Source organism: Pyrus communis, chromosome 5 (assembly GCF_041283825.1).
Source record: "Pyrus communis isolate YQ-2024b chromosome 5, ASM4128382v1, whole genome shotgun sequence".
NCBI classification, from domain to species: Eukaryota; Viridiplantae; Streptophyta; class Magnoliopsida; order Rosales; family Rosaceae; genus Pyrus; species Pyrus communis.
In genome coordinates, this window is record NC_142569.1 from 33832501 (window position 1) to 33848599 (window position 16099).

General features: G+C 37.2%; 2 long non-coding RNA genes and 1 pseudogene across 2 annotated transcripts; all 3 read left to right on the forward strand.

Moving 5' to 3' along the window:
• LOC148697200 (TMV resistance protein N-like) overlaps positions 1–4571 on the forward strand; it is a 7918-nt pseudogene extending 3347 nt beyond the window's left edge.
• An 8644-nt stretch (positions 4572–13215) lies between these two features.
• LOC148697201 (uncharacterized) lies at positions 13216–15369 on the forward strand. Its single transcript, XR_015963183.1, has 5 exons — positions 13216–13262; positions 13983–14028; positions 14611–14758; positions 14855–14923; positions 15304–15369. It is a non-coding gene; the product is annotated as an uncharacterized LOC148697201 (long non-coding RNA).
• A 213-nt stretch (positions 15370–15582) lies between these two features.
• Positions 15583–16035, forward strand: LOC148697202 (uncharacterized). The gene is made up of 3 exons (XR_015963184.1): positions 15583–15658; positions 15744–15840; positions 15998–16035. It is a non-coding gene; the product is annotated as an uncharacterized LOC148697202 (long non-coding RNA).
• The last annotated feature ends 64 nt before the right edge of the window (positions 16036–16099 follow it).

Here is a 16099-nt window from a genome sequence, read left to right on the forward strand (position 1 = left end):
TGTAACAAAAGTGTCCCATGCTTCCTTTGGCGTTTTAGCATCCCGAATGTGCTCCAACATTTCTTCTTCTATTGTGGTCTTTAAGGCAAACATTGATTTGCCTGCTTTAATTTTCCACTTCCGCAAGACGCCGTTAGCATCTTCCGCTGCCGGTTGTGTAACTTCACTACCACCGACAACCTCCCACAAGTCTTGACCTTGAAGGTAAGACTCTATACACGTTGCCCACGTGTTATAGTTTTGGTTGTTGAGCTTCTTGATTCCTCCAACAACTTGAAGATCACCCATCGTATCGGCAAGACTTTGACTACACCGAACAAGCTTGAGTGACTACCGTGCAGAGTAATACACTACTCTCGACACAAAGAAGCTCCCTCTCAAGGTTTGTGATAACCCCAGCAATAATCTCAAGAAATCTTTTCTGATGTGGAAGATCAGTCAAAACTGCAACCACAGAGCATACTCGGAATTTCAAGAGACTTTACAACCAATGCTCTACCAAGAACGATCCCTGACCGACTTGGCTCTGATACCAATTGTTGAATAAGAAGAGTATCCAAGATAACTCTAATGATCCCAAGAAGAAGAAAATAGAGCACTCTTAAAGAAAGCTCACAAAACAAACTAATTAGCAAAGCTTTTCTTATTTAGCTCTAGGCTTTGTTTTTCCTTGGATGATTTACAATGCTTGGGGACTTGGGTATTTATAGCAAACCAAATGAAAGCTACACCACACACTTAATTAAACTAAGATTTCCAATTACCACACAAAACACATTAATTGCACCTAATTATGTTGTCTTCCACACAACCTTACCTAACTTTGCAATTGTAAGCAATTACATCATCAAACTAGATATGGACTTGGACTTTAGATTGGGTTGTGGATTACTTATGGTTTTGGGCTTGACATTGATTCTCAACAGGGCTCCCATGTGCGATTAAAGAATCACATACGGCAACCGTTGTTCTCTCGCCAAACTATGCTTCTTCCAAATGGTGCTTGGACGAACTTACAAATATTGTTCAATGCATGAAAGCCACCAACTCAATTCTCCCAGTCTTTTATGATGTGAACCCCTCTGACGTAGGAAATCAAAGGGGGTCCTTTGCCGAAGCCTTTCCTGAGCATGACAAAAAGTTCATTAGTACTGAAGACAAAACGAAGGTGACCCAGTGGAAAGCTGATCTAAAACTAGTGTCCAAACTTTTTGGGTTGCATTTGAGGAACTTTAAGTAAGCATGCATGAACGACTTCCCCATGTCTTATTTAAGTCATACTTGATTGCTGCTTATAATCCCTGTTTGGTTGTTCTACTTTTCTTCCTTCCAGGTGTGAAAGAGAGCTGATTGAAGACATCCTTAAATGTGTTTGGAGGAAAATGCAAGCTCCATTCACGATATCAGATTGCTCGTGGAGGTTGGTCGGAACTGACTCTACACTTGAGCAACTGAGTTTGCTATTAGCTCATGATGCAAATGAGGTTCGCTTTATTGGGGTAACATGGATGGGTGGGATAGGCAAGACAACCCTTGCTAAGCTAACTTTTGATAACCTTTTCCATCATTTTGAAGTTCACTGTTTTCTTGACAATGTTAGAGAGGTTTGTGCAAGAGATCATACTCTAGTTGGTCTTCAAAAGAAACTTCTTTTCCCGATCTTAAGGGAAAAGATTGCAGAAATTTGGGATGAAGAGTGCGGAAGCATTTTCACTAAGAAGTGCTTGTGCAATAAGAAGGTTCTTCTTGTACTTGATGATGTGGATCAATTAAACCAACTAGAAGTATTGGCTGGAAATCGAGGTTGGTTTGGTATGGGAAGTAGAATTATTATTACAACTAGGAATGAATGTTTGCTCGTCCAACATGGTATATCAACATTATATAAGATGCAGGGACTGAATTATGTTGAAGCTCTTGAGCTCTTTAGTCTCAATGCCTTCTGAAAAGAACAACCCGAGGAAGATTTTTGGGAACTCTCTGAGCATTTCCTAAAATATGCCAAGGGCCTTCCATTAGCTCTTAAAACGTTGGGTTCTTTTTTGCACACGAGAGGTCAAGATTCATGGAAGAGTGAGTTGGATAATCTTCATAAAATTACTAAGCTAACAGTTTTCAATTCACTCAAAATCAGTTATGACGGACTAAAGGCGATGGAGAAGAGAATTTTTCTCGATGTTGCATGTTTCCACAAAGGGAAGTGCATCACGGAAGTAATACGAATACTAGACAGTTCTTTTGGAATTTCTAGTTGTATTATGATATATATGCTAATTAAGAGATCCCTCGTAGACAAGGATTACGAAAACAAGATAGGGATGCATGATTTGATACAAGAAATGGCATGGACAATTGTTGGTCAAGAGTCTGAAGATCCTGGTCTACGCAGTAGGTTGTGGCTTCCCAATGATATTTTTCATGTTTTCATGAGTAATACGGTAAGGATGTCTGTAAAATTACCAAGTTCGTACAAAGATATGATTTCCTTTAGTATAATATTAGACTTAATGAATTAATTTTTCCCTTATTCTTAATGGTTAGGGGATGAGAGCAATTGAAGCCATATCCTTACGCTTGCCCCAGCCCAAAATTGAAGTACGCCAATGGAATTGTGAAACCTTCTCTACGATGCATGGACTAAGGTTTCTGGAATTCGATAATTTGATCATTTCATCATGCCCCAAGTTTCTTCCATGTTCCTTGAGAGTTATGCATTGGAGTTGGTATCCTTCCAAATTTCTTCCAATAAGCTTTCACCCCTGTTTTCTTACTGAGCTTAAGATGCCTAGTAGCAAAATCGTTCGGCTTTGGGAGGGAAAAAAGGTAAGAATAGTACTATAGAATAAATGTTATTTTACAGAATGTTTTCTAACTTTATCAGTGCTGTGCAGGATTTGCCCAACTTGAAATATATTGATCTTACCTTCTCCTATAAATTGATGAGCACCCCAGATTTCAGTGGTCTTCTAAATCTTGAGAAGTTGTATCTTTGGGGTTGTAAGAATTTAGTTGAGATACACCTGTCTATTGCAATCCTTAATAGACTTAAAGTTTTGTGTCTTCATGGCTGCGAAAGCATTAATAGACTCCTAAGTAAGGAAGAAATTGATTCTCTTGAATCCTTCGATCTTTCTTACTGCTCAAATGTGAAAAAGATTCCAGATTTTGGGGAGTAGATGAAGAATTTGTCCCAACTTCATGTAGGTGGGACTGTAATTGAGACAATACCTTCATCAATTGAACATTTGGTAGGCCTTACTGAATTGGATCTAAGGAGTTGCAAAAATCTCTTGAATCTTCCTAGTTCGATTTGTAATTTGAAGTCTTTTAGATGTCTCAATGTGACTAGATGCTCAAAACTTGACCGATTCCCAGGGGACATGGAGTACTTAAAGACAATTTATTTAGGAATCACTATGAAAGAGCCACTTGTTGGTATGAAAAATCTCGAATATCTAGAAGTTGAAGGAGCAGAATCGAATGCTAGATCAAGGGAAGGGTGGGGCCTTCTTTGCTTGTCCTGATCTTCCTTGTTGGGGTTTGGTGTTGTCTTCTATAAGTGGTTTATGCTCTTTGATAGAATTGGACCAAAGAGACTGTAATCTCTGTGAGGGAGATATCCCCGATGATATTGGCTGCTTGTCCGCTTTGAAAAAATTGTACATCGGTGGAAACAATTTCGTCAGCCTTCCCGAAAGGATTAGAGGCCTTTTTAAGCTTCAGTTTCTTAGGTTGGAGAGGTCCAAAAACCTTCAAGTATTGCCACATCTTCCATCAAATATCAAATTACATGTAGATGTAGACAACTGTACTTCCTTAAAAAGGTTGTGTGATCCATCCAAGTTGAGCAGCTATTTCGCCGATTTGTATGATTTTACTTTCAGTTCTGTGAATTGCATTACATTGGTTCAAGATGAAGGCTGGATTAATATATATACATATATTTATCTATCTCTGTCTCTTTCTAAATATTAGTACGTATGTTACAGGGACCCTATCCAAGTTATGACAAAAAGTTCACACATATTGTAAGCCCTGGAAGTGAAATTCCAGAGTGGTTCAGCAATCAAAGTGTGGGGCATTCAGTGAATGTGGAGCTACCACTACCATCATGCAACAACTGGTTGGGGATTGCGTTTTGTGTTGTTTTTGAAGATCCTAAGCAAAACTTAGCAAATCCAGCTGCCCTTATTTGTCCTTATACTCTTCGCCAATATGATGAATTCCAGATCGGAGTTTTACCCTGTTTTCTCAATGTTATGAGTCAGCGCTGTAAAATGGGTAGTCTTGTGTCAAAACACCTGTGGCTATTTTATTTGCCTTCCAAACTATGTCAAGCTGAGCATATTTCATTCACAACGTTTTATGATTATGAACGTAAACCAGGCTTAAATGTAGTGAAGAAGTGTGGGGCCCGTTTGGTGTACGAGCAAGATTTGGAAAAGCTTACCCGAACACTAAAAATTTTGAAGCGAACACATAAATATTGTGACGAGGTGGCTCTAAGTGGACGTGAAAGTGGTAGCTTTGACCACATAGAACAAATCCACAAAAGGCAGAAGGCAGGCTAATTGTTAGTAAGTCATCATCGATATCCTAGTTGCACCTATATAATAGCAGACGTTCAATACATTTTTTTGGGCTTCTTTGAATCTCTACATTTTTCTTAGTTGGCCATGCGGGCACCATAAACTTATGAATGTAAGACTATCGATTTATCTCATACTTGTTGATGATCTCCTTGTCTCATGTGCTCGTCTTATATATATTGTCTGCTTTGCCCTCTTAGTGAAAAGACTCAATCTCATGAGCTTAAACAGCAATTTATGGTGTGCAAAATGAAAATATGTCTGAAGATTAATAGTTACTATTGGTAAGTTAACTTCCTAAGGCCCTTTTCCACAAACCAAACAAACCCATAAATCGTTATGCATTATGTTAGAGAATCTGAGAACATGTCAAATTGTCAATCCTATTTAGGTTATGTAGAAGGGCCATGAATACCCTGCTCTTGATGACTGTATATATATCCTAAAAAAGAAGTACAATGATTTCATGTTTCAAATGCTACTTAGGCTTCACTTTCATACGAAAATCGGAAACCCGTATCAATTGTGCACTTCTGATTTTAAACTCATTAACACTTTCTTCTATGTTGGTGAACATAGAAGGTGCCCATGGATAATGATAATGCTCGAGACGGTGCCAATCATAAGGAAAATCATGCCTTTTAAAACACACTCTCGAGGGATTCCACAAGATTCCATCAATAACAATCTCTTAGCCTCTGTTACAAACTGCACTGAAAAACCTACTCATAAATTTTGAGGTTACTTGTATGAGCTACTAGACCTTGCCAAAGTGGATTTTCGGAGTCAGATAGTGTACATCATCAAGTTCAAGACTTGGCTAAACACCATAGCCAAACAGGATTTCTTCAGAGTCATCAGGAAAGACAGGCCGAAGGCACCCTTGGTTTTCTTGCTGGCAACAGAGGAAGAGGCATTTCACCTTTTAAGAATTCTTGCAGCTTCCTTCGCCATTGCCTCTTCACAAGGTTTGGGTGCACACAAACGAGTCCAATGATCATAACAAACTTCTTTCAGTTCCGAAAGGTATAGTTGCCTTGCCTCTATGGCCATGATAGACTTATGCTTATATACCTGGACTAACTCATATCCTCGCAGCACTGCCCATGAAGTTAAATTGTGTTGCAAACAATCCACTGTAGTTGCAAACCCTATGGTAAAAGGATTACACAGACTACCGATCCTATCAGCCCTCTTAAACATTTCCTTTGTAAACCTTAACTAATGCCCCTTCCCTGACAATCCTATTTCGGTTAATTCCTCCCACTTGTCAAATCTATTCCACTTGATACAACATCAACATAAGCAACAGAGACTGTTAGTGTGTGTGTGTGAATTGGATATGCTTCAATGGAGACTTGGTACAAATCTGGAAAAATACCAGAGAGTGATAGAGAATGCAGAGAATGATAATGGAATTAAATTCTAGAATTCCTCACACAATGCATGAGTGGTTTGTTACCGTTATACGTGGAAGAGGAAAGGAGATCCTTCACTCATTAAACGGAATACAATCTCAGCCCTTAATTGTTATCACCCTATGAGATGATGTCACTTGTTTTAATCTATCACTTAAGCTAGATACAACAGAGAGCTGCCACATAGACTATGATCCAATGGTCTAGATTTAAACTAAAACAACTATTAAAATAAATCATTTGAATTGTTTATTTGGCTCCAAGTTTCGGCTGAAGGGGTTACACATCAACACTCCCCTCTAACCCTTTAGCCGATTTAACTCCCAGAAGCTCCCTTAGGTAAGCAAATCGATCTTTAGACAAGACTTTAGTAAGGATGTCTGCAATTTGCTCCTTATTTTTGCAATACACTAGTTCAATCTCTTTGCTTGAATTGCTTCTCGGATAAAATGAAATTTTCTACTGATGTGTCTTGTCTTTTGGTGAAAGACATGATTCTTTGCCATAGCAATGGCTGATGTATTATCACACATAATATGAATTCCTTCAACTTGTTCCTCTCCAAAATCTTCGAGCACAAATCTCAGCCATTTTGCTTGAGAAGTAGCTTCTGCAGCACTTACATATTCTGCTTCTGATGTGGACAGTGCCACTGTGCTTTGCTTGATCGATGCCCATGAGAACACACCAGATCCCAGTGTAAATGCATACCCTGAAGTACTCCTCATATCATCTTCATTACCTACCCAGTCACTATTACATCAACCAATTAGGGTAGTTGCCTTCCCCTTCTCAAAGTTAACTCCAAAATCAATTGTCCCTTGAATGTATCTCAGCACCCTCTTTGATGTTCCCCTGTGTTTCTTGGTAGGATTATGCATGAACCTTGCCAACAGACTCGTTGCAAACGTTATATCAGGTTTAGTTGCTGTTATATAGAGTAAGCTCTCCACAAGTTGTCTTTATTCTCCTTCATTTGCAGCTTCACTTCCATCAATCTTGCTTAATTTTTCATTCACTACAAGTGGAGTAGCCACAATTTTGCAGTCTTTTAACCCAAACTTCTCAATTAACTTATGTGCATACTTCTTTTGGGGTATAAAGATGCTTTTCTCAATTTGTAGTACCCCCATTCCAAGAAAATGGTGTAGCAAACGCAAATCTGTCATCTCATGGTGCTTCTTCATGTCACTTTTAAATTCTTCAAGCATTTGTGGACTGCTGCCAGTGTATACAATATCATTTACATATAAGAAGACAATAATGATACCTGAATCCTCCCTTGTTTTAACATACAAGGTTGCTTCACTTGAGCTCTTCTTGAAACCTGCACTGTTGAAATAGGCATCAATCTCATCATACCAGGCCCTTGGTGCCTGTTTCAATCCATATAATGCCTTGTTTAGTTTATACACCTTAGTCTCCTCATTCTCATTCACAAAACCTTATGGTTGCTCAACATACACTTCTTCCTTCAACACTCTATTGAGAAATGCGGACTTCACATCCAGTTGATACAAACTCCATTTCTTCTGTGTAGCAAGTGCAATCAAAGTTCTTATGGTAACCAACCTTGCTACTAGGGCAAAGGTTTCATTGTAGTCAATTCCAGGGTTATGTGAATAGCTTTTAGCCACCAATCTAGCCTTCTTTTTCTGCACTGTGTGTAAGCCTTAGTCAATTGTCTTTGAATTCCTAGCTTACTGCAATACTTGTCAAATTTTGCAAAAAGGAATTTTCCCCCTCTATCACTTTTTAGACACTTCACCTTATAGCCACATTGTAATTCAGTCATTACCTTGAACTTCTTAAAACACTCAAATGCATCAGACTTATATCTCAGAAAATACACCCATGTCATTCTAGTGCAGTTATCTATGAATAACAAGAAATACTTATTTCCAGAGTGAGATTCAACTTGCATTGGACCACAAATGTTTGTGTGGATTAATTCCAATGGATTCTTGGCTTTCCAAGTTGATTCAGAGGGAAATGAATCCCTATGTTGTTTTCCCATCATGCAACGCTCACATACATTTATGGACATTTCCAAGTGGGGCAATCCATGCACCATCTCTTGTTCTTCAAGCATTTTGAGACTTCTCTCATTCAAGTGCCCTGACCTTTTATGCCAAATCTGAGGGTAATGTGTGACCCTTGCCCTTAGTGCAAGTTGATTTGCAGGTATCATTGTAAAAGGAAAACACCTGTTACTTGTCAACTGCACTCTAACTACCAAATTGTCAAGGGACTAGTCATAAAAAATGTTCACTACATTTTCTCCAAACACTAAGTAATAGCCATGCTCAATCATCTGTCCAACACTGAGAAGATTCTCTTCAAGTCCAGGAACAAGCTTCATTTCTTGTATGTGTTTTCTTCCCAATTTGGTCTCTATTACCAGAGTTCCCTTTCTAGCTACTGAACAATTTCTCCAGTCCCCATCTTCACTTTAGAAGTCAAATTTCTTTGGATATTGACTAATAACCTCTCATTACTTGTCATGTGGTTACTACAACCACTGTTAACATACCAAGAATTGTTAATTTCACATCAGTCACTGCATTGCAAGCATAGAATGAAGATTTTGTTTCTCCCATTTTCCTTGCATAATTAACCTTTTGCACTGCTTTATTCTCATGGCAATCTTTCACAGCACAACCTGGTTTGCCACAACCTGTGCATTTTGGTTTACCTTCATACCAACACTTCCCATAGTGAAACCTGTTACACCATTTGCAATCTCCCTAAATGCTATTTTGCTTTTGAGTATAATTAGGCATGTGATCCCAATTTCTCTGAGCATTATTTTGTCTGTGGATAAAGTTAGGCTTGTGATCCCAACCTTTCCCTCTTGGCTTCCAATTCTTTTGGAATTTTTGATTTCCAGAGAATCCACCACTTTTAGAACCCTTAGTTGCAACATTTAAGCTTGCAAATGCTTTCTCAGTAGAGGTTTCAGCATGTAAATCAAGCCTTTGCTCAAATCCCTTGAGTGGAGCAACAACTTCTTGGACCTCAAGATTTTTGAGATCTTTAGAATGCTCAATCACATAACAGATTGCATCTTATGTTTTTGGAAGGCTAATTAGTAATTTCTGCACAATTCTCTCCCTAGATAGTTTTTCTCCTTAACTTTTCATTTGATTGATGATATCAAATAATCTAGTGAGATACACAGATAAAGATTCATTATCCTTCATACGAGTATACTCAAAATCTCTACGCAACCGTTACAATTTTACACTTCTTACTTGTTTATCTCCTCAGAATTCACCTTTCAAGACATCCCAAGCTCCTTTGGACGTTTCTTCATTCAAGTTTCTGGGGAAGATCTGATTCGAGACAGCTCACTGGATTATCCAAGTGCTTGAGCATCTCTCATCAAGATTTCACTGAAAGACACCTCCTCCATCGTCTCCTTCTTCATCTCATCAACCAACTCCCAGAGACCATACAATTTCAGTATAGTCGTCATGAGAATCCTCCAAAATTCGTAGTTATCTCCATTGAAAATGGGAGCTCTAAGCTCAACAGTACTTGATTTAGCCATGTTAGACTTGGATTCAAGAAATCACAGTTTCCAGATTCAATTTAAGCTTAAAATGTAGCTCAATTGCACTCACAGATTTCACACCTAGTTTGGACGATGAAACCTGGCTTTGAGGCCATGTAATTGTGTGTGTGTGAGTTCGATATACTTTGATGGAGACTTGGTACAAATCTGGAAAAATACCAGAGAGTGACAGAGAATTGTAGAGAATGATGATGAAATTAATTTTTGGAATTCCTCACACAAAGCATGAGTGGTTTGTTACCGTTATACATGGAAAAGGAAGGGAGATCCTTCACTCATCAAACTAAAATACAATCTCAGCCCTTAATTGCTATCACCTTATGAGATGATGCCACTTGTCTTAATCTATCACTTAAGCTAGATACAAGAGAGAGCTGCCACATGGACTATGATCCAATGGTCTAGATTTAAACTAAAACAACTATTAAAATAAAGCATTTGAATTGTGTTTTTTGCTCCAAGTTTCGGTTGAAGGGGAGACAACTAATTTGTTGCATTACGAATTCTACAGGTTTTACTTGTTGAGTACGCTTATATTTTCATGTACATCTGATGTTTTAGTGCCCATGTATACAAAACGACAAGGAGACATGAATGATGAATTAACAGCAACATACGCGATGTTTGTGCAATGTGGTGGGAGTAGGGTGGTTCTATTTCATGTTTGAGATTTCTTTTGCTTAAATGTAAATATTTACCCTCTCATTATTAGTGTACATGTACAACAATTTCGGTATTTCTTTCATTATTAGCACAAGGATCAAACTGACTTAATTTTTTCCGCTACCCCTTGTAGAACCGAACTATAGGGAAATTTATCGATGTGTATAGAATGCTTAGATTCCTGACAATATTTTTAGCCCGCTAATGTTTTTGTTCTCAAGTCACAGTTATTGATTATTTTCAAAGTAGTTATTTTGGAAATGTTTGCAGATTAGTCCTAGCACAAAATTTGAGACTCGCTTTCTTAGCTCCATAACTCGTAACAATCCATTTAATCAAGTAGAAAGGAAGCATTAATACATCAAGGGTTGAGATAGAACACAAAGCTTAAGGGAGGTTTAAATCAACTTTAAGACTTGGACTGACATTTTTTAGAAATTTCAAAAGGATGACAGGAATTGCTTCCTATTCAAGGAAGAAAAAAACAGGAAGTTCTTTTCTCATAAGAAAATGGCTTATTGGTCGAAATGCCCTCTGAAGTTTGAAAAAAAGGGGTCAAGGTCCTCTCACTACTCAAAAGTAACCTGAAAGCTGCTCAATGTAGAATATGAATACAAGCTGATAAGCATCGGACTGAGAGGGTTTTTGAAGTTGGTGATTGGGTTTATTTAAGGTTGGTACCTTACCAACACAAGTCTTTGGCTTCACATTCCTTCATAAACTCCAACCTCGATTTTATGGTCCTTTCCAAATTCTAGCTAAAGTGGGACCGGTGGCATACAAACTGCAACTTCTAGAGCAATCCAAATTATATCTTGTGTTCCATGTTTCTTTTTTGAAGAAACATTTAGGCACAAATGTACAAACTACTACACCATTACCTGTGATAACAAATGTTGGCATCCTTCAAGATGTTCTTATAGCTATTTTGGACAGAAGGTTGATCAAAAGAGGTCATGCAACTGCTATTGAAGTATTGGTTCAATGGAAAAACCACTCGAAAAAAGATGCTACTTGGGAATTATATCAAGAGTTGAAGCTTAAGTTCCCTGAAGTTGCCAATTTGTGATTTTCTTGTTGTAGTGTTGAAATATTGTGCTGTTTTTTTTCTTTCTTCTGTTGTGTTGTACTATTTGTGTTCTTTCATTGTACAAGTTGTGTTTCAAGGGGGTATTGTTAGGATACTTGCTAGGTGGCATAATCTTGCAGTGACAAATGCATGGTAGATGTGTGAGAGTTAGTTAGTTAGTTAGTTAGTTAGTTAGTTGGAAATATCCTACAAATAGCAAATTGTAAGGAAAGCATAACAGTCAATGAATTAGTATTGTTCTTCTGTATTCTCTCTCTTTGCGTAGCCATAGAAGATGTCGAGCTAGGTTTCAACATTTTCTTCCCCTCTAAAATTCTGCAGATGCTTCTGTCAATCTTGATACTTGAGAGATTTAACTAGTTGAATATATGAGAGAGAGGGAGAAGGAGTGAGGTAAAATTGGGAAATTTTATTTGAATTCATATAACCTCTCTACACTCAACTTAAATTTTAGTTATGAATTGTCATTTACCCTATTGCATAATTACCATCAAGTACAAGATAAAATTAACAATAAAATTAGAATTTATCAATAAACCCACCCAATAATTAAACCCTATAATAATTATCTATTCTAAAACTAAGGAGGAATTGACTGTTCATTGGGCTACAGTCAAGAAAATGCCACTCGATTTCACTCTATTTACAAAAATGCCAGCCAAATTAGGCTGGATTGGGAGGGTAATTCTCAGAAGTTCAGAGGGTGATTTTGTCCGTATGGTTTAGCACGGAACCACTCGATTTCATGCTATTTACAACAATACCACGCAGATGGGGCTGGGTTGGGAGGGTAATTTTGTCCGTTTGGTTTGGCATGGATTGCTGGGTTAGAAGCGTGCGCTCTCCTCCCATCTCTCACTCTTCCTCACTCGCTCCTACTCAAACCCTAGCAGCCACAACACCATCTCTGGAATAGCATCGGCTCCTGCTTCCTAAAACCAAAACCACACAAACTGCCCTCCATTTCTGTAACTCGAGAGCTTCGGTGAGATGAAGGAGAGGAGCAGGGAGATGGGCTCGAGTCCGCCAACAGCGGAAGAGATCTTCAGGGATTATTGTGCTCTGAGAACCGACGCCGTCCACTCTTTAACTAACGGTACTTCGATCTCTCTCTCTCTCTATTCTCCCTTTTGCGTGTCGGATGAGTGGCTGGATTTCGAAAGCTAAGTTCCATTTTTTATTGGATTCATTACTGTTAGCATAGATTGTCATCATTTCAGCCCTTTTGCTGTGAATTATTTCCGGATTTTGTTGCACTGTTAGGTCAAGTTGTGGGGGTTCCTTTATTTGTTTCGTTTTCTGTCATTTTCTCTCATTTTGGGGATGCATCTCTCTGTTCTGTGTATTGTTCTTTGTTTTAAGGTCAGTTTTCTTCTTCTTTTCTTTTTTTTGTTTTTTTGGGTTTTTTTTTTGTGGGCTTTCAGTGAGTTGATATTTTCATTTCCATTTTGCTGTGAATTTTCTTCAATTTGATCGAACATCTCGATACGAACAATTGATTTTCAATTTATCTTTAATTTTCTAGAGGCCTGTTGGTTGCATGTACAAGAAATACTTTTATATTATGTTTCAATTTCAAAGTTGTTTGATATATGACCTTTAGTTTGTATTCTTATATGGAATTGTGCAAGGTTGCCACTCTTTGCCCCCTTTCGATTGTGATCGAGTTTATTGTTTTGTTCTTTCTTATTGTAAATGTCATTTTGTTTGTAAAGTTTAGTTTATAAACTGTACTTCTATTTACTCTTTGAATTTATTTTTTTGTTTATGTTGTCGTTTCTTGATTTTAGTTTCTGTGGATTTATATGGTTCTCATTACAGAAAGTATTGTCATTGGACAAAAACTCTTACAAGCAAGCTGCAAATCTGTTCAAAGATACCAAGATCTGTTAATATCAAATACGTCAGCCATTGGCAATGCAATAGTATGTATTATTATTTCTCCATTCTATAGTCATATTAATAATGTTTATGATGAAATCAGGTTTGAGGTGATCTTTTAGAATCCTTTTGCTGGAACACTTGCTTTAATCTGGATTTGGTCTAACTTAAATGCATTTCTATGTACTGCTTGAAGAAGCAAAACAATTCTGGTTTGCTTTTGTTTTGTACTCGGGGTGTAAAGATAATTCTCTTCTAAGCAAGCTTGCTTATCTTTGAACTCTTTAACTGATTTGTGCCTGCAACAAGATTTTTTTCGGACTTTCTGCAGTGTATTTAACAGTATTAGGTCTCTGTCCTGCATGTCACTAGGTTTACTCATTTTTCAGTTCACATTGATCACGGATTTATAGTTGATTGCATTTCATTTTGACTTCTTTAAAAGCGGTTTTCATTAGCATGTCTGACATGATAAAATCGTGTCTTTTGGATTAATTCAAACAAAGTAAACATTTCATTCGTATTTGTGATCGTTGTTAATATTATAGTTACATGTCTACGAAAAAGGATTTCTTTTAATGAATAATCTGTTATTACCCTAAACAAGTTAACTTTGCTTAGAGTTTGCTGCTTAGTATGTTATGTTCCTAGGTAACATGCTTCTGAAATTAGGATTTGAACCTTCTGCTCCTCTGCTTTTTTATTTGTATATATGTCAAATTTCTCTCAATTGCTAATGGATTTATTTTCTTTTGAAATTTCAGAAAGTTGGGTCGTGGGAGGAAGAAGCTGGTTCGTTGCCATTTTTAGGTATATAATCATGTGCCCTGATAGCATATTCAAAGCCTATTTAGTTATATGGATTTTTTATTTATCTTTCTAAAACTTTTGTGCCTAGATTTTAAATATGTGATTGGTAATTTCTTAGCATGATAATTATCAAGCATATGATCGTTATTCATGAATACAAAACAATCCAAAACCTTCATTCACAAATCACAAGTATACGATGAGCTATTTAGAAGTTCGACATTTTCGTCATCCAATTCAATACCATTTGGGATACTATGCTAGAATTCTATTACAGGTCCAGTTAAGAGATGTGAAGCATGAAGAATATCTCTTTAGGAAGTGTTAGCTAATCCGGTTAATTGGTCAACAAAATTAGCCATTTTCGTCATCTAGATTGGATAACCTAGGAAGAATGTTAGAATGATTGATCATATTCGTTAGCCCTAATCATGTCACGAGTAGTGTCTATTTGTATTTCAATCAGTTTAACTCCCCTTTTAACCCTTGAATAAGGCATTACCAGTTTCTGGATTGATTCTACATTTTAGTCTGTTTTTATGCCTAATACTGTTTGTTATTCTTAAATTTTCCATTTTGTAGTTGTATAAGTTTTCCATAGGCTTCGATCATCTCCCCAATAAACCCAGAGCCTCATTTTCTCCTGCTAAGCAAAAGAAAATCAAGGAGGCCTGCAACTTCGTATGCAGTCCGCCACTGCAAATCAGTTTGGAAACTGGAAAATTCAAAGGTAAAACACACCAATATCTTTGATTTTGGTCTCTACTGCACAGTTTGACAGACAAATGATAAACCTAACACATGCATGCTCTGATTTCCTTGGTAGGTCATATTTTTCACTTTCTGGATGTGCAAAGTTTGGATAGTACACATCACCGGGCCAAACCTTTCTCAGGTAAGGAATTACATCGCGTTTGTTGAAAATATTTGCTTCCTTTCCTCTGATGTATGTGTATGCATGATGTATGTGTTTGATTTTAGATTGTAATGTATCACAAATTTGTGGCATGAAAATTGATATTTGTAGACTTACCCTTTATTTTTTGGCTGTGATGGGGGAAAGGAAAATAAAATTTCAAAGATTGATACTTTTATGTGATTTCTTGGCTCTTTTTTTTCATATGATTTTCATTGTATGTGTGCCAGTGTATGTCTCTTCTTGAAAAATGCATGTTGAAAATGGGAGAATTTTGGACATTGACATGTTTAGAAGTCAGGTTTTCTGAATGAAGATACTCTTATGATTTGTTTGTAATTTGTTTTGCAAATGGGTAGGAATGTCATTCTAAAAGGATATTGGCAGGAGGGGGTGGAATGTCATTCTAAAATATATGTAATTCAATTCTCTCATTTTCTATAGCAGAATTGCAGATTTCTAAATCGAAAAGGAAAAATAAACACTATAGCAGCATGTAAAAGGGAAGCACAGGTAAAGGTTTCTGATGTCAGTTGGCTGTTTCTTTTTAGTGTTTTCAATTTGTTCCTTTTATTCTGTCTGCAATTTTTAATCTGTGGTTATGCATCAATTTCTCTGCTTCTTCTTTATAAATCTTGCAGGTCAGGACAACATGCTTATCGGGGCAATGTTGGGATGTTTAGGCTTGGGTGGAGACATGGACTTTTGGAAGAGGTGAATTAGCTTAGCTCTCTGTCATTAGCTTTATCTGTTCTATGCATCTCTACAATCTTACAATGCTCCTTTATTAAATTGCAAGATGTTGGGACCCGTTACTGGAATACAAGATTTGGAACAAAAGTGGTTGACAATGCTAGAGTCGAAAGCAAGTGTGAAATTCACATTGAAAATGACAGGTGAGAATGCTAATGATATTCTAAAAAAATGTTGGGCTTCCTGATGAGATCTCTAGCCGAATTCAAGAGGCTAATTTAGTGATTTGGAGTTAATTTTGTGAATTTATTGAATGAAGTTATTTATTTTTAGCTTATCTTGCGTTTGCTTTGGTTTTAGGAGAGGGTTGCGCATGATCTGTAGGTTCAATCAACCTCACTGTTTTCGTTAGAATCACAATTAAAGGTCAGTTTTTCCGACATTTTTTTTTCTTTTTGCTGC